At 34.8% G+C, this 20,069-nt stretch overlaps 44 non-coding genes across 44 annotated transcripts; all 44 read left to right on the top strand.

The window, feature by feature from the left end:
• Positions 1–165: 165 nt before the first annotated feature.
• TRNAT-AGU (transfer RNA threonine (anticodon AGU)) lies at positions 166–238 on the top strand. The gene has a single exon. It is a non-coding gene; the product is annotated as a tRNA-Thr (tRNA).
• A 132-nt stretch (positions 239–370) lies between these two features.
• TRNAT-UGU (transfer RNA threonine (anticodon UGU)) lies at positions 371–443 on the top strand. Its single transcript has one exon. It is a non-coding gene; the product is annotated as a tRNA-Thr (tRNA).
• Positions 444–814: 371 nt separating this feature from the next.
• TRNAT-UGU (transfer RNA threonine (anticodon UGU)) lies at positions 815–887 on the top strand. Its single transcript has one exon. It is a non-coding gene; the product is annotated as a tRNA-Thr (tRNA).
• Positions 888–1,258: 371 nt separating this feature from the next.
• Positions 1,259–1,332, top strand: TRNAT-AGU (transfer RNA threonine (anticodon AGU)). The gene has a single exon. It is a non-coding gene; the product is annotated as a tRNA-Thr (tRNA).
• Positions 1,333–1,671: 339 nt separating this feature from the next.
• On the top strand, positions 1,672–1,744 carry TRNAT-AGU (transfer RNA threonine (anticodon AGU)). Its single transcript has one exon. It is a non-coding gene; the product is annotated as a tRNA-Thr (tRNA).
• A 611-nt stretch (positions 1,745–2,355) lies between these two features.
• TRNAT-AGU (transfer RNA threonine (anticodon AGU)) lies at positions 2,356–2,428 on the top strand. Its single transcript has one exon. It is a non-coding gene; the product is annotated as a tRNA-Thr (tRNA).
• A 133-nt stretch (positions 2,429–2,561) lies between these two features.
• TRNAT-UGU (transfer RNA threonine (anticodon UGU)) lies at positions 2,562–2,634 on the top strand. The gene has a single exon. It is a non-coding gene; the product is annotated as a tRNA-Thr (tRNA).
• A 371-nt stretch (positions 2,635–3,005) lies between these two features.
• On the top strand, positions 3,006–3,078 carry TRNAT-UGU (transfer RNA threonine (anticodon UGU)). The gene has a single exon. It is a non-coding gene; the product is annotated as a tRNA-Thr (tRNA).
• Positions 3,079–3,449: 371 nt separating this feature from the next.
• Positions 3,450–3,523, top strand: TRNAT-AGU (transfer RNA threonine (anticodon AGU)). Its single transcript has one exon. It is a non-coding gene; the product is annotated as a tRNA-Thr (tRNA).
• Positions 3,524–4,100: 577 nt separating this feature from the next.
• On the top strand, positions 4,101–4,173 carry TRNAT-UGU (transfer RNA threonine (anticodon UGU)). Its single transcript has one exon. It is a non-coding gene; the product is annotated as a tRNA-Thr (tRNA).
• Positions 4,174–4,545: 372 nt separating this feature from the next.
• TRNAT-AGU (transfer RNA threonine (anticodon AGU)) lies at positions 4,546–4,618 on the top strand. Its single transcript has one exon. It is a non-coding gene; the product is annotated as a tRNA-Thr (tRNA).
• A 133-nt stretch (positions 4,619–4,751) lies between these two features.
• On the top strand, positions 4,752–4,824 carry TRNAT-UGU (transfer RNA threonine (anticodon UGU)). Its single transcript has one exon. It is a non-coding gene; the product is annotated as a tRNA-Thr (tRNA).
• Positions 4,825–5,195: 371 nt separating this feature from the next.
• On the top strand, positions 5,196–5,268 carry TRNAT-CGU (transfer RNA threonine (anticodon CGU)). The gene has a single exon. It is a non-coding gene; the product is annotated as a tRNA-Thr (tRNA).
• A 372-nt stretch (positions 5,269–5,640) lies between these two features.
• TRNAT-AGU (transfer RNA threonine (anticodon AGU)) lies at positions 5,641–5,713 on the top strand. The gene has a single exon. It is a non-coding gene; the product is annotated as a tRNA-Thr (tRNA).
• Positions 5,714–6,735: 1,022 nt separating this feature from the next.
• TRNAT-UGU (transfer RNA threonine (anticodon UGU)) lies at positions 6,736–6,808 on the top strand. Its single transcript has one exon. It is a non-coding gene; the product is annotated as a tRNA-Thr (tRNA).
• Positions 6,809–6,940: 132 nt separating this feature from the next.
• On the top strand, positions 6,941–7,013 carry TRNAT-UGU (transfer RNA threonine (anticodon UGU)). The gene has a single exon. It is a non-coding gene; the product is annotated as a tRNA-Thr (tRNA).
• A 372-nt stretch (positions 7,014–7,385) lies between these two features.
• On the top strand, positions 7,386–7,458 carry TRNAT-AGU (transfer RNA threonine (anticodon AGU)). The gene has a single exon. It is a non-coding gene; the product is annotated as a tRNA-Thr (tRNA).
• A 133-nt stretch (positions 7,459–7,591) lies between these two features.
• TRNAT-UGU (transfer RNA threonine (anticodon UGU)) lies at positions 7,592–7,664 on the top strand. The gene has a single exon. It is a non-coding gene; the product is annotated as a tRNA-Thr (tRNA).
• A 371-nt stretch (positions 7,665–8,035) lies between these two features.
• On the top strand, positions 8,036–8,108 carry TRNAT-CGU (transfer RNA threonine (anticodon CGU)). The gene has a single exon. It is a non-coding gene; the product is annotated as a tRNA-Thr (tRNA).
• A 372-nt stretch (positions 8,109–8,480) lies between these two features.
• TRNAT-AGU (transfer RNA threonine (anticodon AGU)) lies at positions 8,481–8,553 on the top strand. The gene has a single exon. It is a non-coding gene; the product is annotated as a tRNA-Thr (tRNA).
• A 578-nt stretch (positions 8,554–9,131) lies between these two features.
• TRNAT-UGU (transfer RNA threonine (anticodon UGU)) lies at positions 9,132–9,204 on the top strand. The gene has a single exon. It is a non-coding gene; the product is annotated as a tRNA-Thr (tRNA).
• A 132-nt stretch (positions 9,205–9,336) lies between these two features.
• Positions 9,337–9,409, top strand: TRNAT-GGU (transfer RNA threonine (anticodon GGU)). Its single transcript has one exon. It is a non-coding gene; the product is annotated as a tRNA-Thr (tRNA).
• Positions 9,410–9,575: 166 nt separating this feature from the next.
• TRNAI-AAU (transfer RNA isoleucine (anticodon AAU)) lies at positions 9,576–9,648 on the top strand. Its single transcript has one exon. It is a non-coding gene; the product is annotated as a tRNA-Ile (tRNA).
• A 133-nt stretch (positions 9,649–9,781) lies between these two features.
• Positions 9,782–9,854, top strand: TRNAT-AGU (transfer RNA threonine (anticodon AGU)). The gene has a single exon. It is a non-coding gene; the product is annotated as a tRNA-Thr (tRNA).
• A 133-nt stretch (positions 9,855–9,987) lies between these two features.
• Positions 9,988–10,060, top strand: TRNAT-GGU (transfer RNA threonine (anticodon GGU)). Its single transcript has one exon. It is a non-coding gene; the product is annotated as a tRNA-Thr (tRNA).
• Positions 10,061–10,226: 166 nt separating this feature from the next.
• Positions 10,227–10,299, top strand: TRNAT-UGU (transfer RNA threonine (anticodon UGU)). Its single transcript has one exon. It is a non-coding gene; the product is annotated as a tRNA-Thr (tRNA).
• Positions 10,300–10,908: 609 nt separating this feature from the next.
• Positions 10,909–10,981, top strand: TRNAT-UGU (transfer RNA threonine (anticodon UGU)). Its single transcript has one exon. It is a non-coding gene; the product is annotated as a tRNA-Thr (tRNA).
• Positions 10,982–11,559: 578 nt separating this feature from the next.
• Positions 11,560–11,632, top strand: TRNAT-UGU (transfer RNA threonine (anticodon UGU)). The gene has a single exon. It is a non-coding gene; the product is annotated as a tRNA-Thr (tRNA).
• Positions 11,633–12,003: 371 nt separating this feature from the next.
• On the top strand, positions 12,004–12,076 carry TRNAT-UGU (transfer RNA threonine (anticodon UGU)). Its single transcript has one exon. It is a non-coding gene; the product is annotated as a tRNA-Thr (tRNA).
• A 371-nt stretch (positions 12,077–12,447) lies between these two features.
• On the top strand, positions 12,448–12,521 carry TRNAT-AGU (transfer RNA threonine (anticodon AGU)). Its single transcript has one exon. It is a non-coding gene; the product is annotated as a tRNA-Thr (tRNA).
• Positions 12,522–12,654: 133 nt separating this feature from the next.
• TRNAA-AGC (transfer RNA alanine (anticodon AGC)) lies at positions 12,655–12,727 on the top strand. Its single transcript has one exon. It is a non-coding gene; the product is annotated as a tRNA-Ala (tRNA).
• Positions 12,728–13,338: 611 nt separating this feature from the next.
• Positions 13,339–13,411, top strand: TRNAT-UGU (transfer RNA threonine (anticodon UGU)). Its single transcript has one exon. It is a non-coding gene; the product is annotated as a tRNA-Thr (tRNA).
• A 371-nt stretch (positions 13,412–13,782) lies between these two features.
• TRNAT-UGU (transfer RNA threonine (anticodon UGU)) lies at positions 13,783–13,855 on the top strand. Its single transcript has one exon. It is a non-coding gene; the product is annotated as a tRNA-Thr (tRNA).
• Positions 13,856–14,227: 372 nt separating this feature from the next.
• On the top strand, positions 14,228–14,300 carry TRNAT-AGU (transfer RNA threonine (anticodon AGU)). Its single transcript has one exon. It is a non-coding gene; the product is annotated as a tRNA-Thr (tRNA).
• A 578-nt stretch (positions 14,301–14,878) lies between these two features.
• TRNAT-AGU (transfer RNA threonine (anticodon AGU)) lies at positions 14,879–14,951 on the top strand. The gene has a single exon. It is a non-coding gene; the product is annotated as a tRNA-Thr (tRNA).
• Positions 14,952–15,084: 133 nt separating this feature from the next.
• Positions 15,085–15,157, top strand: TRNAT-UGU (transfer RNA threonine (anticodon UGU)). Its single transcript has one exon. It is a non-coding gene; the product is annotated as a tRNA-Thr (tRNA).
• A 371-nt stretch (positions 15,158–15,528) lies between these two features.
• On the top strand, positions 15,529–15,601 carry TRNAT-UGU (transfer RNA threonine (anticodon UGU)). Its single transcript has one exon. It is a non-coding gene; the product is annotated as a tRNA-Thr (tRNA).
• Positions 15,602–15,973: 372 nt separating this feature from the next.
• Positions 15,974–16,046, top strand: TRNAT-AGU (transfer RNA threonine (anticodon AGU)). The gene has a single exon. It is a non-coding gene; the product is annotated as a tRNA-Thr (tRNA).
• A 339-nt stretch (positions 16,047–16,385) lies between these two features.
• Positions 16,386–16,458, top strand: TRNAT-UGU (transfer RNA threonine (anticodon UGU)). The gene has a single exon. It is a non-coding gene; the product is annotated as a tRNA-Thr (tRNA).
• A 611-nt stretch (positions 16,459–17,069) lies between these two features.
• Positions 17,070–17,142, top strand: TRNAT-AGU (transfer RNA threonine (anticodon AGU)). Its single transcript has one exon. It is a non-coding gene; the product is annotated as a tRNA-Thr (tRNA).
• A 784-nt stretch (positions 17,143–17,926) lies between these two features.
• On the top strand, positions 17,927–17,999 carry TRNAT-UGU (transfer RNA threonine (anticodon UGU)). Its single transcript has one exon. It is a non-coding gene; the product is annotated as a tRNA-Thr (tRNA).
• A 371-nt stretch (positions 18,000–18,370) lies between these two features.
• TRNAT-UGU (transfer RNA threonine (anticodon UGU)) lies at positions 18,371–18,443 on the top strand. Its single transcript has one exon. It is a non-coding gene; the product is annotated as a tRNA-Thr (tRNA).
• A 781-nt stretch (positions 18,444–19,224) lies between these two features.
• On the top strand, positions 19,225–19,297 carry TRNAT-UGU (transfer RNA threonine (anticodon UGU)). Its single transcript has one exon. It is a non-coding gene; the product is annotated as a tRNA-Thr (tRNA).
• Positions 19,298–19,908: 611 nt separating this feature from the next.
• Positions 19,909–19,981, top strand: TRNAT-AGU (transfer RNA threonine (anticodon AGU)). Its single transcript has one exon. It is a non-coding gene; the product is annotated as a tRNA-Thr (tRNA).
• The last annotated feature ends 88 nt before the right edge of the window (positions 19,982–20,069 follow it).

Raw genomic sequence — 20,069 nt, 5'->3', positions numbered from 1 at the left:
GCTGTTATATCACTTGAACTAGATTTCGAACCTATTAAATTTTGAAAAATTAAAAATTATAGTTGATTTAGATATTCATATATGCAAACAATAGTGTAAAAGTTCCCATGAGATAATTTAGTTAATTTACTGAAATATTCAGCATTCATATCGCTTCAATGCAAGGGCTCCGTGGCTTACTGGTTAAAGCGCCTGTCTAGTAAACAGGAGATCATGAGTTCGATTCTCGTCGGAGCCTCGCTGTTATATTACTTGAACTAGATTTTGTAGCTATATAATTTTGAAAAATTAAAATAATAGGGCAAAGTTCCCATGAGATAATTTAGTTAATTTACTGAAATATTCTACATTCATATCGCTTCAAACCAAGGGCTCCGTGGCTTAGTGGTTAAAGCGCCTGTCTTGTAAACAGGAGATCATGTGTTCGATTCTCGTCGGAGCCTTGATGTTATATTACTTGAACTAGATTTCGAAACTATTAAATTTTGAAAAATTAAAAATAATAGTTGATTTAGATATGCATATAAGCAAACAATAGTGTAAAAGTTCCGATGTGATAATTTTGTTAATTTACTGAAATATTCAGCATTCATATCGCTTCAAAGCAAGGGCTCCGTGGCTTAGTGGTTAATGTGCCTGTCTAGTAAACAGGAGATCATGAGTTCGATTCTCGTAGGAGCCTCGCTGTTATGTTACTTGAACTAGAATTCGTAGCTATATAATTTTGAAAAATTAAAATAATAGGGCAAAAGTTCCCATGAGATAATTTAGTTAATTTACTGAAATATTCTACATTCATATCGCTTCAAACCAAGGCTCAGTGGCTTAGTGTTTAAAGCGCCTGTCTTGTAAACAGGAGATCATGAGTTCGATTCTCGTCGGAGCCTTGCTGTTATATTACTTGAACTAAATTTCGAAACTATTAAATTTTGAAAAATTAAAATAATAGGGCAAAAGTTCCGATGAGATAATTTAGTTAATTTACTGAAATATTCTGCATTCATATCGCTTCAAAGCAAGGGCTCCGTGGCTTAGTGGTTAAAGCGCCAGTCTTGTAAACAGGAGATCATGTGTTCGATTCTCGTCGGAGACTTTCTGTTATATTACTTGAACTAGATTTCGAAGCTATTAAATTTTGAAAAATTAAAAATAATAGTTGATTTAGATATGCATATATGCAAACAATAGTGTAAAAGTTCCCGTGAGATAATTTAGTTAATTTACTGAAATATTCAGCATTCATATCGCTTCGAAGCAAGGACTCCGTGGCTTAGTGGTTAAAGCGCCTGTCTAGTAAACAGGAGATCATGAGTTCGATTCTCGTCGGAGCCTTGCTGTTATGTTACTTGACCTAGATTTCGTAGCTATTAAATTTTGAAAAATTAAAACAATAGGGTAAAAATTCCGAGGAGTTAATTAAGTTAAATTACTGGAATATTCAGCATTCATGTCGCTTCAAAGCAAGGGCTCCGTGGCTTAGTGGTTAATGCGCCTGTCTAGTAAACAGGAGATCATGAGTTCGATTCTCGTCGGAGCCCTGCTGTTATGTTACTTGACCTAGATTTCGTAGCTATTAAATTTTGAAAAATTAAAACAATAGGGTAAAAATTCCGATGAGTTAATTTAGTTAAATTACTGCAATATTCAGCATTCATGTCGCTTCAAAGCAAGGGCTCCGTGGCTTAGTGGTTAAAGCGCCTGTCTAGTAAACAGGAGATCATGAGTTCGATTCTCGTCGGAGCCTCGCTGTTATGTTACTTGAACTAGATTTCGTAGCTATATAATTTTGAAAAATTAAAATAATAGGGCAAAGGTTCCCAAGAGATAATTTAGTTAATTTACTGAAATATCCTGCATTCATATCGCTTCAAAGCAAGGGCTCCGTGGCTTAGTGGATATAGCGCCAGTCTTGTAAACAGGAGATCATGTGTTCGATTCTCGTCGGAGCCTTGCTGTTATATTACTTGAACTAGATTTCGAAGCTATTGAATTTTGAAAAATTAAAAATAATAGTTGATTTAGATATGCAAATATGCAAACAATAGTGTAAAAGTTCCCATGAGATAATTTAGTTAATTTACTGAAATATTCTGCATTCATATCGCTTCAAAGCAAGGGCTCCGTGGCTTAGTGGATAAAGCGCCAGTCTTGTAAACAGGAGATCATGTGTTCGATTCTCGTCGGAGCCTTGCTGTTATATCACTTGAACTAGATTTCGAACCTATTAAATTTTGAAAAATTAAAAATTATAGTTGATTTAGATATTCATATATGCAAACAATAGTGTAAAAGTTCCCATGAGATAATTTAGTTAAGTTACTGAAATATTCAGCATTCATATCGCTTCAATGCAAGGGCTCCGTGGCTTACTGGTTAAAGCGCCTGTCTAGTAAACAGGAGATCATGAGTTCGATTCTCGTCGGAGCCTCGCTGTTATGTTACTTGAACTAGATTTTGTAGCTATATAATTTTGAAAAATTAAAATAATAGGGCAAAAGTTCCCATGAGATAATTTAGTTAATTTACTGAAATATTCTACATTCATATCGCTTCAAACCAAGGGCTCCGTGGCTTAGTGGTTAAAGCGCCTGTCTTGTAAACAGGAGATCATGTGTTCGATTCTCGTCGGAGCCTTGATGTTATGTTACTTGAACTAGATTTCGAAACTATTAAATTTTGAAAAATTAAAAATAATAGTTGATTTAGATATGCATATAAGCAAACAATAGTGTAAAAGTTCCGATGTGATAATTTTGTTAATTTACTGAAATATTCAGCATTCATATCGCTTCAAAGCAAGGGCTCCGTGGCTTAGTGGTTAATGTGCCTGTCTAGTAAACAGGAGATCATGAGTTCGATTCTCGTAGGAGCCTCGCTGTTATGTTACTTGAACTAGAATTCGTAGCTATATAATTTTGAAAAATTAAAATAATAGGGCAAAAGTTCCCATGAGATAATTTAGTTAATTTACTGAAATATTCTACATTCATATCGCTTCAAACCAAGGCTCCGTGGCTTAGTGTTTAAAGCGCCTGTCTTGTAAACAGGAGATCATGAGTTCGATTCTCGTCGGAGCCTTGCTGTTATATTACTTGAACTAAATTTCGAAACTATTAAATTTTGAAAAATTAAAATAATAGGGCAAAAGTTCCGATGAGATAATTTAGTTAATTTACTGAAATATTCTGCATTCATATCGCTTCAAAGCAAGGGCTCCGTGGCTTAGTGGTTAAAGCGCCAGTCTTGTAAACAGGAGATCATGTGTTCGATTCTCGTCGGAGACTTTCTGTTATATTACTTGAACTAGATTTCGAAGCTATTAAATTTTGAAAAATTAAAAATAATAGTTGATTTAGATATGCATATATGCAAACAATAGTGTAAAAGTTCCCGTGAGATAATTTAGTTAATTTACTGAAATATTCAGCATTCATATCGCTTCGAAGCAAGGACTCCGTGGCTTAGTGGTTAAAGCGCCTGTCTAGTAAACAGGAGATCATGAGTTCGATTCTCGTCGGAGCCTTGCTGTTATGTTACTTGACCTAGATTTCGTAGCTATTAAATTTTGAAAAATTAAAACAATAGGGTAAAAATTCCGAGGAGTTAATTAAGTTAAATTACTGGAATATTCAGCATTCATGTCGCTTCAAAGCAAGGGCTCCGTGGCTTAGTGGTTAATGCGCCTGTCTAGTAAACAGGAGATCATGAGTTCGATTCTCGTCGGAGCCTCGCTGTTATGTTACTTGAACTAGATTTCGTAGCTATATAATTTTGAAAAATTAAAATAATAGGGCAAAAGTTCCCAAGAGATAATTTAGTTAATTTACTGAAATATCCTGCATTCATATCGCTTCAAAGCAAGGGCTCCGTGGCTTAGTGGTTAAAGCGCCAGTCTTGTAAACAGGAGATCATGTGTTCGATTCTCGTCGGAGCCTTGCTGTTATATCACTTGAACTAGATTTCGAAGCTATTAAATTTTGAAAAGTTAAAAATTATAGTTGATTTAGATATTCATATATGCAAACAATAGTGTAAAAGTTCCCATGAGATAATTTAGTTAATTTACTGAAATATTCAGCATTCATATCGCTTCAAACCAAGGCTCCGTGGCTTAGTGGTTAAAGCGCCTGTCTTGTAAACAGGAGATCATGAGTTCGATTCTCGTCGGAGCCTTGCTGTTATATTACTTGAACTAGATTTCGAAACTATTAAATTTTGAAAAATTAAAATAATAGGGCAAAAGTTCCCATGAGATAATTTAGTTAATTTACTGAAATATTCTGCATTCATATCGCTTCAAAGCAAGGGCTCCGTGGCTTAGTGGATAAAGCGCCAGTCTTGTAAACAGGAGATCATGTGTTCGATTCTCGTCGGAGCCTTGCTGTTATATCGCTTGAACTAGATTTCGAAGCTATTAAATTTTGAAAAATTAAAAATTATAGTTGATTTAGATATTCATATATGCAAACAATAGTGTAAAAGTTCCCATGAGATAATTTAGTTAATTTACTGAAATATTCAGCATTCATATCGCTTCAATGCAAGGGCTCCGTGGCTTAGTGGTTAAAGCGCCTGTTTAGTAAACAGGAGATCATGAGTTCGATTCTCGTCGGAGCCTCGCTGTTATGTTACTTGAACTAGATTTTGTAGCTATATAATTTTGAAAAATTAAAATAATAGGGCAATAGTTCCCATGAGATAATTTAGTTAATTTACTGAAATATTCTACATTCATATCGCTTCAAACCAAGGGCTCCGTGGCTTAGTGGTTAAAGCGCCTGTCTTGTAAACAGGAGATCAGGAGTTCGTTTCTCGTCGGAGCCTTGCTGTTATATTACTTGAACTAGATTTCGAAACTATTAAATTTTGAAAAATTAAAAATAATAGTTGATTTAGATATGCATATAAGCAAACAATAGTGTAAAAGTTCCGATGTGATAATTTTGTTAATTTACTGAAATATTCAGCATTCATATCGCTTCAAAGCAAGGGCTCCGTGGCTTAGTGGTTAATGTGCCTGTCTAGTAAACAGGAGATCATGAGTTCGATTCTCGTCGGAGCCTCGCTGTTATGTTACTTGAACTAGAATTCGTAGCTATATAATTTTGAAAAATTAAAATAATAGGGCAAAAGTTCCCATGAGATAATTTAGTTAATTTACTGAAATATTCTACATTCATATCGCTTCAAACCAAGGCTCCGTGGCTTAGTGGTTAAACCGCCTGTCTCGTAAACAGGAGATCATGAGTTCGATTCTCGTCGGAGCCTTGCTGTTATATTACTTGAACTAGATTTCGAAACTATTAAATTTTGAAAAATTAAAATAATAGGGCAAAAGTTCCTATGAGATAATTTAGTTAATTTACTGAAATATTCTGCATTCATATCGCTTCAAAGCAAGGGCTCCGTGGCTTAGTGGTTAAAGCGCCAGTCTTGTAAACAGGAGATCATGTGTTCGATTCTCGTCGAAGATTTGCTGTTATATTACTTGAACTAGATTTCGAAGCTATTAAATTTTGAAAAATTAAAAATAATAGTTGATTTAGATAAGCATATATGCAAACAATAGTGTAAAAGTTCCCGTGAGATAATTTAGTTAATTTACTGAAATATTCAGCATTCATATCGCTTCGAAGCAAGGGCTCCGTGGCTTAGTGGTTAAAGCGCCTGTCTAGTAAACAGGAGATCATGAGTTCGATTCTCGTCGGAGCCTCGCTGTTATGTTACTTGACCGAGATTTCGTAGCTATTAAATTTTGAAAAATTAAAACAATAGGGTAAAAATTCCGAGGAGTTAATTAAGTTAAATTACTGGAATATTCAGTATTCATGTCGCTTCAAAGCAAGGGCTCCGTGGCTTAGTGGTTAATGCGCCTGTCTAGTAAACAGGAGATCATGAGTTCGATTCTCGTCGGAGCCTCGCTTTTATGTTACTTGAACTAGATTTCGTAGCTATATAATTTTGAAAAATTAAAATAATAGGGCAAAAGTTCCCAAGAGATAATTTAGTTAATTTACTGAAATATCCTGCATTCATATCGCTTCAAAGCAAGGGCTCCGTGGCTTAGTGGTTAAAGCGCCAGTCTTGTAAACAGGAGATCATGTGTTCGATTCTCGTCGGAGCCTTGCTGTTATATTACTTGAACTAGATTTCGAAGCTATTGAATTTTGAAAAATTAAAAATAATAGTTGATTTAGATATGCAAATATGCAAACAATAGTGTAAAAATTCCCATGAGATAATTTCGTTAATTTACTGAAATATTCTGCATTCATATCGCTTCAAAGCAAGGGCTCCGTGGCTTAGTGGATAAAGCGCCAGTCTTGTAAACAGGAGATCATGTGTTCGATTCTCGTCGGAGCCTTGCTGTTATATCACTTGAACTAGATTTCGAACCTATTAAATTTTGAAAAATTAAAAATTATAGTTGATTTAGATATTCATATATGCAAACAATAGTGTAAAAGTTCCCATGAGATAATTTAGTTAATTTACTGAAATATTCAGCATTCATATCGCTTCAATGCAAGGGCTCCATGGCTTAGTGGTTAAAGCGCCTGTCTAGTAAACAGGAGATCATGAGTTCGATTCTCTTCGCAGCCTCGCTGTTATTTTACTTGAACTAGATTTTGTAGCTATATAATTTTGAAAAATTAAAATAATAGGGCAAAAGTTTCCATGAGATAATTTAGTTAATTTACTGAAATATTCAGCATTCATATCGCTTCAAACCAAGGCTCCGTGGCTTAGTGGTTAAAGCGCCTGTCTTGTAAACAGGAGATCATGAGTTCGATTCTCGTCGGAGCCTTGCTGTTATATTACTTGAACTAGATTTCGAAACTATTAAATTTTGAAAAATTAAAATAATAGGGCAAAAGTTCCCATGAGATAATTTAGTTAATTTACTGAAATATTCTACATTCATATCGCTTCAAACCAAGGCTCCGTGGCTTAGTGGTTAAAGCGCCTGTCTTGTAAACAGGAGATCATGAGTTCGATTCTCGTCGGAGCCTTGCTGTTATATTACTTGAACTAGATTTCGAAACTATTAAATTTTGAAAAATTAAAATAATAGAGCAAAAGTTCCCATGAGATAATTTAGTTAATTTACTGAAATATTCTGCATTCATATCGCTTCAAAGCAAGGGCTCCGTGGCTTAGTGGATAAAGCGCCAGTCTTGTAAACAGGAGATCATGTGTTCGATTCTCGTCGGAGCCTTGCTGTTATATCACTTGAACTAGATTTCGAAGCTATTAAATTTTGAAAAATTAAAAATTATAGTTGATTTAGATATTCATATATGCAAACAATAGTGTAAAAGTTCCCATGAGATAATTTAGTTAATTTACTGAAATATTCAGCATTCATATCGCTTCAATGCAAGGGCTCCGTGGCTTAGTGGTTAAAGCGCCTGTTTAGTAAACAGGAGATCATGAGTTCGATTCTCGTCGGAGCCTCGCTGTTATGTTACTTGAACTAGATTTTGTAGCTATATAATTTTGAAAAATTAAAATAATAGGGCAATAGTTCCCATGAGATAATTTAGTTAATTTACTGAAATATTCTACATTCATATCGCTTCAAACCAAGGGCTCCGTGGCTTAGTGGTTAAAGCGCCTGTCTTGTAAACAGGAGATCATGAGTTCGATTCTCGTCGGAGCCTTGCTGTTATATTACTTGAACTAGATTTCGAAACTATTAAATTTTGAAAAATTAAAAATAATAGTTGATTTAGATATGCATATAAGCAAACAATAGTGTAAAAGTTCCGATGTGATAATTTTGTTAATTTACTGAAATATTCAGCATTCATATCGCTTCAAAGCAAGGGCTCCTTGGCTTAGTGGTTAATGTGCCTGTCTAGTAAACAGGAGATCATGAGTTCGATTCTCGTCGGAGCCTCGCTGGTATGTTACTTGAACTAGAATTCGTAGCTATATAATTTTGAAAAATTAAAATAATAGGGCAAAAGTTCCCATGAGATAATTTAGTTAATTTACTGAAATATTCTACATTCATATCGCTTCAAACCAAGGCTCCGTGGCTTAGTGGTTAAACCGCCTGTCTCGTAAACAGGAGATCATGAGTTCGATTCTCGTCGGAGCCTTGCTGTTATATTATTTGAACTAGATTTCGAAACTATTAAATTTTGAAAAATTAAAATAATAGGGCAAAAGTTCCTATGAGATAATTTAGTTAATTTACTGAAATATTCTGCATTCATATCGCTTCAAAGCAAGGGCTCCGTGGCTTAGTGGTTAAAGCGCAAGTCTTGTAAACAGGAGATCATGTGTTCGATTCTCGTCGAAGATTTGCTGTTATATTACTTGAACTAGATTTCGAAGCTATTAAATTTTGAAAAATTAAAAATAATAGTTGATTTAGATATGCATATATGCAAACAATAGTGTAAAAGTTCCCGTGAGATAATTTAGTTAATTTACTGAAATATTCAGCATTCATATCGCTTCGAAGCAAGGGCTCCGTGGCTTAGTGGTTAAAGCGCCTGTCTAGTAAACAGGAGATCATGAGTTCGATTCTCCTCGGAGCCTCGCTGTTATGTTACTTGACCGAGATTTCGTAGCTATTAAATTTTGAAAAATTAAAACAATAGGGTAAAAATTCCGAGGAGTTAATTAAGTTAAATTACTGGAATATTCAGTATTCATGTCGCTTCAAAGCAAGGGCTCCGTGGCTTAGTGGTTAATGCGCCTGTCTAGTAAACAGGAGATCATGAGTTCGATTCTCGTCGGAGCCTCGCTTTTATGTTACTTGAACTAGATTTCGTAGCTATATAATTTTGAAAAATTAAAATAATAGGGCAAAAGTTCCCAAGAGAAAATTTAGTTAATTTACTGAAATATCCTGCATTCATATCGCTTCAAAGCAAGGGCTCCGTGGCTTAGTGGATAAAGCGCCAGTCTTGTAAACAGGAGATCATGTGTTCGATTCTCGTCGGAGCCTTGCTGTTATATCACTTGAACTAGATTTCGAAGCTATTAAATTTTGAAAAATTAAAAATTATAGTTGATTTAGATATTCATATATGCAAACAATAGTGTAAAAGTTCCCATGAGATAATTTAGTTAATTTACTGAAATATTCAGCATTCATATCGCTTCAAAGCAAGGGCTCCGTGGCTTAGTGGTTAAAGCGCCTGTCTTGTAAACAGGAGATCATGAGTTCGATTCTCGTCGGAGCCTTGCTGTTATATTACTTGAACTAGATTTCGAAACTATTAAATTTTGAAAAATTAAAATAATAGGGCAAAAGTTCCCATGAGATAATTTAGTTAATTTACTGAAATATTCTACATTCATATCGCCTCAAACCAAGGCTCCGTGGCTTAGTGGTTAAAGCGCCTGTCTGGTAAACAGGAGATCATGAGTTCGATTCTCGTCGGAGCCTTGCTGTTATATTACTTGAACTAGATTTCGAAGCTATTAAATTTTGAAAAATTAAAAATTATAGTTGATTTAGATATTCATATATGCAAACAATAGTGTAAAAGTTCCCATGAGATAATTTAGTTAATTTACTGAAATATTCAGCATTCATATCGCTTCAATGCAAGGGCTCCATGGCTTAGTGGTTAAAGCGCCTGTCTAATAAACAGGAGATCATGAGTTCGATTCTCTTCGCAGCCTCGCTGTTATGTTACTTGAACTAGATTTTGTAGCTATATAATTTTGAAAAATTAAAATAATAGGGCAAAAGTTCCCATGAGATAATTTAGTTAATTTACTGAAATATTCTACATTCATATCGCTTCAAACCAAGGGCTCCGTGGCTTAGTGGTTAAAGCGCCTGTTTAGTAAACAGGAGATCATGAGTTCGATTCTCGTCGGAGCCTCGCTGTTATGTTAGTTGAACTAGATTTTGTAGCTATATAATTTTGAAAAATTAAAATAATAGGGCAATAGTTCCCATGAGATAATTTAGTTAATTTACTGAAATATTCTACATTCATATCACTTCAAACCAAGGGCTCCGTGGCTTAGTGGTTAAAGCGCCTGTCTGGTAAACAGGAGATCATGAGTTCGATTCTCGTCGGAGCCTTGCTGTTATATCACTTGAACTAGATTTCGAAGCTATTAAATTTTGAAAAATTTAAAATTATAGTTGATTTAGATATTCATATATGCAAACAATAGTGTAAAAGTTCCCATGAAATAATTTAGTTAATTTACTGAAATATTCAGCATTCATATCGCTTCAATGCAACGGCTCCGTGGCTTAGTGGTTAAAGCGCCTGTCTTGTAAACAGGAGATCATGAGTTCGATTCTCGTCGGAGCCTTGCTCTTATATTACTTGAACTAGATTTCGAAACTATTAAATTTTGAAAAATTAAAAATAATAGTTTATTTAGATATGCATATAAGCAAACAATAGTGTAAAAGTTCCGATGTGATAATTTTGTTAATTTACTGAAATATTCAGCATTCATATCGCTTCAAAGCAAGGGCTCCGTGGCTTAGTGGTTAATGTGCCTGTCTAGTAAACAGGAGATCATGAGTTCGATTCTCGTCGGAGCCTCGCTGTTATGTTACTGGAACTAGAATTCGTAGCTATATAATTTTGAAAAATTAAAATAATAGGGAAAAGTTCCCATGAGATAATTTAGTTAATTTACTGAAATATTCTGCATTCATATCGCTTCAAAGCAAGGGCTCCGTGGGTTAGTGGATAAAGCGCCAGTCTTGTAAACAGGAGATCATGTGTTCGATTCTCGTCGGAGCCTTGCTGTTATATCACTTGAACTAGATTTCGAAGCTATTAAATTTTGAAAAATTAAAAATTATAGTTGATTTAGATATTCATATATGCAAACAATAGTGTAAAAGTTCCCATGAGATAATTTAGTTAATTTACTGAAATATTCAGCATTCATATCGCTTCAAACCAAGGCTCCGTGGCTTAGTGGTTAAAGCGCCTGTCTTGTAAACAGGAGATCATGAGTTCGATTCTCGTCGGAGCCTTGCTGTTATATTACTTGAACTAGATTTCGAAACTATTAAATTTTGAAAAATTAAAATAATAGAGCAAAAGTTCCCATGAGATAATTTAGTTAATTTACTGAAATATTCTGCATTCATATCGCTTCAAAGCAAGGGCTCCGTGGCTTAGTGGATAAAGCGCCAGTCTTGTAAACAGGAGATCATGTGTTCGATTCTCGTCGGAGCCTTGCTGTTATATCACTTGAACTAGATTTCGAACCTATTAAATTTTGAAAAATTAAAAATTATAGTTGATTTAGATATTCATATATGCAAACAATAGTGTAAAAGTTCCCATGAGATAATTTAGTTAATTTACTGAAATATTCAGCATTCATATCGCTTCAATGCAAGGGCTCCATGGCTTAGTGGTTAAAGCGCCTGTCTAGTAAACAGGAGATCATGAGTTCGATTCTCGTCGCAGCCTCGCTGTTATGTTACTTGAACTAGATTTTGTAGCTATATAATTTTGAAAAATTAAAATAATAGGGCAAAAGTCCACAAGAGATAATTTAGTTAATTTACTGAAATATTCTACATTCATATCGCTTCAAACCAAGGGCTCCGTGGCTTAGTGGTTAAAGCGCCTGTCTTGTAAACAGGAGATCATGAGTTCGATTCTCGTCGGAGCCTTGCTGTTATATTACTTGAACTAGATTTCGAAACTATTAAATTTTGAAAAATTAAAAATAATAGTAGATTTAGATATGCATATAAGCAAACAATAGTGTAAAAGTTCCGATGTGATAATTTTGTTAATTTACTGAAATATTCAGCATTCATATCGCTTCAAAGCAAGGGCTCCGTGGCTTAGTGGTTAATGTGCCTGTCTAGTAAACAGGAGATCATGAGTTCGATTCTCGTCGGAGCCTCGCTGTTATGTTACTTGAACTAGAATTCGTAGCTATATAATTTTGAAAAATTAAAATAATAGGGCAAAAGTTCCCATGAGATAATTTAGTTAATTTACTGAAATATTCTACATTCATATCGCTTCAAACCAAGGCTCCGTGGCTTAGTGGTTAAAGCGCTTGTCTTGTAAACAGGAGATCATGAGTTCGATTCTCGTCGGAGCCTTGCTGTTATATTACTTGAACTAGATTTCGAAACTATTAAATTTTGAAAAATTAAAATAATAGGGCAAAAGTTCCGATGAGATAATTTAGTTAATTTACTGAAATATTCTGCATTCATATCGCTTCAAAGCAAGGGCTCCGTGGCTTAGTGGTTAAAGCGCCAGTCTTGTAAACAGGAGATCATGTGTGCGATTCTCGTCGGAGACTTGCTGTTATATTACTTGAACTAGATTTCGAAGCTATTAAATTTTGAAAAATTAAAAATAATAGTTGATTTAGATATGCATTTATGCAAACAATAGTGTAAAAGTTCCCGTGAGATAATTTAGTTAATTTACTGAAATATTTAGCATTCATATCGCTTCGAAGCAAGGACTCCGTGGCTTAGTGGTTAAAGCGCCTGTCTAGTAAACAGGAGATCATGAGTTCGATCCTCGTCGGAGCCTCGCTGTTATGTTACTTGACCTAGATTTCGTAGCTATTAAATTTTGAAAAATTAAAACAATAGGGTAAAAATTCCGAGGAGTTAATTAAGTTAAATTACTGCAATATTCAGCATTCATGTCGCTTCAAAGCAAGGGCTCCGTGGCTTAGTGGTTAAAGCGCCTGTCTAGCAAACAGGAGATCATGAGTTCGATTCTCGTCGGAGCCTCGCTGTTATGTTACTTGAACTAGATTTCGTAGCTATATAATTTTGAAAAATTAAAATAATAGGGCAAAAGTCCCCAAGAGATAATTTAGTTAATTTACTGAAATATCCTGCATTCATATCGCTTCAAAGCAAGGGCTCCGTGGCTTAGTGGTTAAAGCGCCAGTCTTGTAAACAGGAGATCATGTGTTCGATTCTCGTCGGAGCCTTGCTGTTATATTACTTGAACTAGGCTTCGAAGCTATTGAATTTTGAAAAATTAAAAATAATAGTTGATTTAGATATGCATATATGCAAACAATAGTGTAAAAGTTCCCATGAGATAATTTAGTTTATTTACTGAAATATTCTGCATTCATATCGCTTCAAAGCATGGGCTCCGTGGCTTAGTGGATAAAGCGCCAGTCTTGTAAACAGGAGATCATGTGTTCGATTCTCGTCGGAGCCTTGCTGTTATATCACTTGAACTAGATTTCGAAGCTATTAAATTTTGAAAAATTAAAAATTATAGTTGATTTAGATATTTATATATGCAAACAATAGTGTAAAAGTTCCCATGAGATAATTTAGTTAATTTACTGAAATATTCAGCATTCATATCTCTTCAATGCAAGGGCTCCGTGGCTTAGTGGTTAAAGCGCCTGTCTTGTAAACAGGAGATCATGAGTTCGATTCTCGTCGGAGCCTTGCTGTTATATTACTTGAACTAGATTTCGGAACTATTAAATTTTGAAAAATTAAAAATAATAGTTTATTTAGATATGCATATAAGCAAACAATAGTGTAAAAGTTCCGATGTGATAATTTTGTTAATTTACTGAAATATTCAGCATTCATATCGCTTGAAAGCAAGGGCTCCGTGGCTTAGTGGTTAATGTGCCTGTCTAGTAAACAGGAGATCATGAGTTCGATTCTCGTCGGAGCCTCGCTGTTATGTTACTTGAACTAGAATTCGTAGCTATATAATTTTGAAAAATTAAAATAATAGGGCAAAAGTTCCCATGAGATAATTTAGTTAATTTACTGAAATATTCTACATTCATATCGCTTCAAACCGAGGCTCCGTGGCTTAGTGGTTAAAGCGCCTGTCTTGTAAACAGGAGATCATGAGTTCGATTCTCGTCGGAGCCTTGCTGTTATATTACTTGAACTAGATTTCGAAACTATTAAATTTTGAAAAATTAAAATAATAGGGCAAAAGTTCTCATGAGATAATTTAGTTAATTTACTGAAATATTCTGCATTCATATCGCTTCAAAGCAAGGGCTCCGTGGCTTAGTGGTTAAAGCGCCAGTCTTGTAAACAGGAGATCATGTGCTCGATTCTCGTCGGAGACTTGCTGTTATATTACTTGAACTAGATTTCGAAACTATTAAATTTTGAAAAATTAAAAATTATAGTTGATTTAGATATTCATATATGCAAACAATAGTGTAAAAGTTCCCATGAGATAATTTAGTTAATTTACTGAAATATTCAGCATTCATATCGCTTCAATGCAAGGGCTCCGTGGCTTAGTGGTTAAAGCGCCTGTCTAGTAAACAGGAGATCATGAGTTCGATTCTCGTCGGAGCCTCGCTGTTATGTTACTTGACCTAGATTTCGTAGCTATTAAATTTTGAAAAATTAAAACAATAGGGTAAAAATTCCGAGGAGTTAATTAAGTTAAATTACTGGAATATTCAGTATTCATGTCGCTTCAAAGCAAGGGCTCCGTGGCTTAGTGGTTAATGCGCCTGTCTAGTAAACAGGAGATCATGAGTTCGATTCTCGTCGGAGCCTCGCTGTTATGTTACTTGAACTAGATTTCGTAGCTATATAATTTTGAAAAATTAAAATAATAGGGCAAAAGTTCCCAAGAGATAATTTAGTTAATTTACTGAAATATTCTGCATTCATATCGCTTCAAAGCAAGGGCTCCGTGGCTTAGTGGTTAAAGCGCCAGTCTTGTAAACAGGAGATCATGTGTTCGATTCTCGTCGGAGCCTTGCTGTTATATTACTTGAACTAGATTTCGAAGCTATTAAATTTTGAAAAATTAAAAATTATAGTTGATTTAGATATTCATATATGCAAACAATAGTGTAAAAGTTCCCATGAGATAATTTAGTTAATTTACTGAAATATTCAGCATTCATATCGCTTCAATGCAAGGGCTCCGTGGCTTAGTGGTTAAAGCGCCTGTCTAGTAAACAGGAGATCAAGAGTTCGATTCTCGTCGGAGCCTCGCTGTTATGTTACTTGAACTAGATTTTGTAGCTATATAATTTTGAAAAATTAAAATAATAGGGCAAAAGTTCCCATGAGATAATTTAGTTAATTTACTGAAATATTCTACATTCATATCGCTTCAAACCAAGGGCTCCGTGGCTTAGTGGTTAAAGCGCCTGTCTTGTAAGCAGGAGATCATGAGTTCGATTCTCGTCGGAGCCTTGCTGTTATATTACTTGAACTAGATTTCGAAACTATTAAATTTTGAAAAATTAAAAATAATAGTTGATTTAGATATGCATATAAGCAAACAATAGTGTACAAGTTCCGATGTGATAATTTTGTTAATTTACTGAAATATTCAGCATTCATATCGCTTCAAAGCAAGGGCTCCGTGGCTTAGTGGTTAATGTGCCTGTCTAGTAAACAGGAGATCATGAGTTCGATTCTCGTTGGAGCCTCGCTGTTATGTTACTTGAACTAGAATTCGTAGCTATATAATTTTGAAAAATTAAAATAATAGGGCAAAAGTTCCCATGAGATAATTTAGTTAATTTACTGAAATATTCTACATTCATATCGCTTCAAACCAAGGCTCCGTGGCTTAGTGGTTAAAGCGCCTGTCTTGTAAACAGGAGATCATGAGTTCGATTCTCGTCGGAGCTTTGCTGTTATATTACTTGAACTAGATTTCGAAACTATTAAATTTTGAAAAATTAAAATAATAGGGCAAAAGTTCCCATGAGATAATTTAGTTAATTTACTGAAATATTCTGCATTCATATCGCTTCAAAGCAAGGGCTCCGTGGCTTAGTGGTTAAAGCGCCAGTCTTGTAAACAACAGATCATGTGTTCGATTCTCGTCGAAGACTTGCTGTTATATTACTTGAACTAGATTTCGAAGCTATTAAATTTTGAAAAATTAAAAATAATAGTTGATTTAGATATGCATATATGCAAACAATAGTGTAAAAGTTCCCGTGAGATAATTTAGTTAATTTACTGAAATATTCAGCATTCATATCGCTTCGAAGCAAGGGCTCCGTGGCTTAGTGGTTAAAGCGCCTGTCTAGTAAACAGGAGATCATGAGTTCGATTCTCGTCAGAGCCTCGCTGTTATGTTACTTGACCTAGATTTCGTAGCTATTAAATTTTGAAAAATTAAAACAATAGGGTAAAAGTTCCGAGGAGTTAATTAAGTTAAATTACTGGAATATTCAGTATTCATGTCGCTTCAAAGCAAGGGCTCCGTGGCTTAGTGGTTAATGCGCCTGTCTAGTAAACAGGAGATCATGAGTTCGATTCTCGTCGGAGCCTCGCTGTTATGTTACTTGAACTAGATTTTGTAGCTATATAATTTTGAAAAATTAAAATAATAGGGCAAAAGTTCCCATGAGATAATTTAGTTAATTTACTGAAATATTCTACATTCATATCGCTTCAAACCAAGGGCTCCGTGGCTTAGTGGTTAAAGCGCCTGTCTTGTAAGCAGGAGATCATGAGTTCGATTCTCGTCGGAGCCTTGCTGTTATATTACTTGAACTAGATTTCGAAACTATTAAATTTTGAAAAATTAAAAATAATAGTTGATTTAGATATGCATATAAGCAAACAATAGTGTGAAAGTTCCGATGTGATAATTTTGTTAATTTACTGAAATATTCAGCATTCATATCGCTTCAAAGCAAGGGCTCCGTGGCTTAGTGGTTAATGTGCCTGTCTAGTAAACAGGAGATCATGAGTTCGATTCTCGTCGGAGCCTCGCTGTTATGTTACTTGAACTAGAATTCGAAACTATTAAATTTTGAAAAATTAAAATAATAGGGCAAAAGTTCCCATGAGATAATTTAGTTAATTTACTGAAATATTCTGCATTCATATCGCTTCAAAGCAAGGGCTCCGTGGCTTAGTGGTTAAAGCGCCAGTCTTGTAAACAGGAGATCATGTGTTCGATTCTCGTCGAAGACTTGCTGTTATATTACTTGAACTAGATTTCGAAGCTATTAAATTTTGAAAAATTAAAAATAATAGTTGATTTAGATATGCATATATGCAAACAATAGTGTAAAAGTTCCCGTGAGATAATTTAGTTAATTTACTGAAATATTCAGCATTCATATCGCTTCGAAGCAAGGGCTCCGTGGCTTAGTGGTTAAAGCGCCTGTCTAGTAAACAGGAGGTCATGAGTTCGATTCTCGTCGGAGCCTCGCTGTTATGTTACTTGACCTAGATTTCGTAGCTATTAAATTTTGAAAAATTAAAACAATAGGGTAAAAATTCCGAGGAGTTAATTAAGTTAAATTACTGGAATATTCAGTATTCATGTCGCTTCAAAGCAAGGGCTCCGTGGCTTAGTGGTTAATGCGCCTGTCTAGTAAACAGGAGATCATGAGTTCGATTCTCGTCGGAGCCTCGCTGTTATGTTACTTGAACTAGATTTCGTAGCTATATAATTTTGAAAAATTAAAATAATAGGGCAAAAGTTCCCAAGAGATAATTTAGTTAATTTACTGAAATATCCTGCATTCATATCGCTTCAAAGCAAGGGCTCCGTGGCTTAGTGGTTAAAGCGCCAGTCTTGTAAACAGGAGATCATGTGTTCGATTCTCGTCGGAGCCTTGCTGTTATATTACTTGAACTAGATTTCGAAGCTATTAAATTTTGAAAAATTAAAAATTATAGTTGATTTAGATATTCATATATGCAAACAATAGTGTAAAAGTTCCCATGAGATAATTTAGTTAATTTACTGAAATATTCAGCATTCATATCGCTTCAATGCAAGGGCTCCGTGGCTTAGTGGTTAAAGCGCCTGTCTAGTAAACAGGAGATCATGTGTTCGATTCTCGTCGGAGCCTCGCTGTTATGTTACTTGAACTAGATTTTGTAGCTATATAATTTTGAAAAATTAAAATAATAGGGCAAAAGTTCCCATGAGATAATTTAGTTAATTTACTGAAATATTCTACATTCATATCGCTTCAAACCAAGGGCTCCGTGGCTTAGTGGTTAAAGCGCCTGTCTTGTAAGCAGAAGATCATGAGTTCGATTCTCGTCGGAGCCTTGCTGTTATATTACTTGAACTAGATTTCGAAACTTTTAAATTTTGAAAAATTAAAAATAATAGTTGATTTAGATATGCATATAAGCAAACAATAGTGTGAAAGTTCCGATGTGATAATTTTGTTAATTTACTGAAATATTCAGCATTCATATCGCTTCAAAGCAAGGGCTCCGTGGCTTAGTGGTTAATGTGCCTGTCTAGTAAACAGGAGATCATGAGTTCGATTCTCGTCGGAGCCTCGCTGTTATGTTACTTGAACTAGAATTCGTAGCTATATAATTTTGAAAAATTAAAATAATAGGGCAAAAGTTCCCATGAGATAATTTAGTTAATTTACTGAAATATTCTACATTCATATCGCTTCAAACCAAGGCTCCGTGGCTTAGTGGTTAAAGCGCCTGTCTTGTAAACAGGAGATCATGAGTTCGATTCTCGTCGGAGCCTTGCTGTTATATTACTTGAACTAGATTTCGAAACTATTAAATTTTGAAAAATTAAAATAATAGGGCAAAAGTTCCCATGAGATAATTTAGTTAATTTACTGAAATATTCTGCATTCATATCGCTTCAAAGCAAGGGCTCCGTGGCTTAGTGGTTAAAGCGCCAGTCTTGTAAACAGGAGATCATGTGTTCGATTCTCGTCGAAGACTTGCTGTTATATTACTTGAACTAGATTTCGAAGCTATTAAATTTTGAAAAATTAAAAATAGTTGATTTAGATATGCATATATAAAAACAATAGTGTAAAAGTTCCCGTGAGATAATTTAGTTAATTTACTGAAATATTCAGCATTCATATCGCTTCGAAGCAAGGGCTCCGTGGCTTAGTGGTTAAAGCGCCTGTCTAGTAAACCGGAGATCATGAGTTCGATTCTCGTCGGAGCCTCGCTGTTATGTTACTTGACCTAGATTTCGTAGCTATTAAATTTTGAAAAATTAAAACAATAGTGTAAAAATTCCGAGGAGTTAATTAAGTTAAATTACTGGAATATTCAGTATTCATGTCGCTTCAAAGCAAGGGCTCCGTGGCTTAGTGGTTAATGCGCCTGTCTAGTAAACAGGAGATCATGAGTTCGATTCTCGTCGGAGCCTCGCTGTTATGTTACTTGAACTAGATTTTGTAGCTATATAATTTTGAAAAATTAAAATAATAGGGCAAAAGTTCCCATGAGATAATTTAGTTAATTTACTGAAATATTCTACATTCATATCGCTTCAAACCAAGGGCTCCGTGGCTTAGTGGTTAAAGCGCCTGTCTTGTAAGCAGGAGATCATGAGTTCGATTCTCGTCGGAGCCTTGCTGTTATATTACTTGAACTAGATTTCGAAACTATTAAATTTTGAAAAATTAAAAATAATAGTTGATTTAGATATGCATATAAGCAAACAATAGTGTGAAAGTTCCGATGTGATAATTTTGTTAATTTACTGAAATATTCAGCATTCATATCGCTTCAAAGCAAGGGCTCCGTGGCTTAGTGGTTAATGTGCCTGTCTAGTAAACAGGAGATCATGAGTTCGATTCTCGTCGGAGCCTCGCTGTTATGTTACTTGAACTAGAATTCGAAACTATTAAATTTTGAAAAATTAAAATAATAGGGCAAAAGTTCCCATGAGATAATTTAGTTAATTTACTGAAATATTCTGCATTCATATCGCTTCAAAGCAAGGGCTCCGTGGCTTAGTGGTTAAAGCGCCAGTCTTGTAAACAGGAGATCATGTGTTCGATTCTCGTCGAAGACTTGCTGTTATATTACTTGAACTAGATTTCGAAGCTATTAAATTTTGAAAAATTAAAAATAATAGTTGATTTAGATATGCATATATGCAAACAATAGTGTAAAAGTTCCCGTGAGATAATTTAGTTAATTTACTGAAATATTCAGCATTCATATCGCTTCGAAGCAAGGGCTCCGTGGCTTAGTGGTTAAAGCGCCTGTCTAGTAAACAGGAGGTCATGAGTTCGATTCTCGTCGGAGCCTCGCTGTTATGTTACTTGACCTAGATTTCGTAGCTATTAAATTTTGAAAAATTAAAACAATAGGGTAAAAATTCCGAGGAGTTAATTAA

Source organism: Phalangium opilio, unplaced genomic scaffold (assembly GCF_054372755.1).
Source record: "Phalangium opilio isolate 3A_F unplaced genomic scaffold, DU_Popi_V2 ptg000063l_1, whole genome shotgun sequence".
NCBI lineage: Eukaryota > Metazoa > Arthropoda > Arachnida > Opiliones > Phalangiidae > Phalangium > Phalangium opilio.
This window is presented reverse-complemented; position numbering and strand designations above follow the sequence as displayed.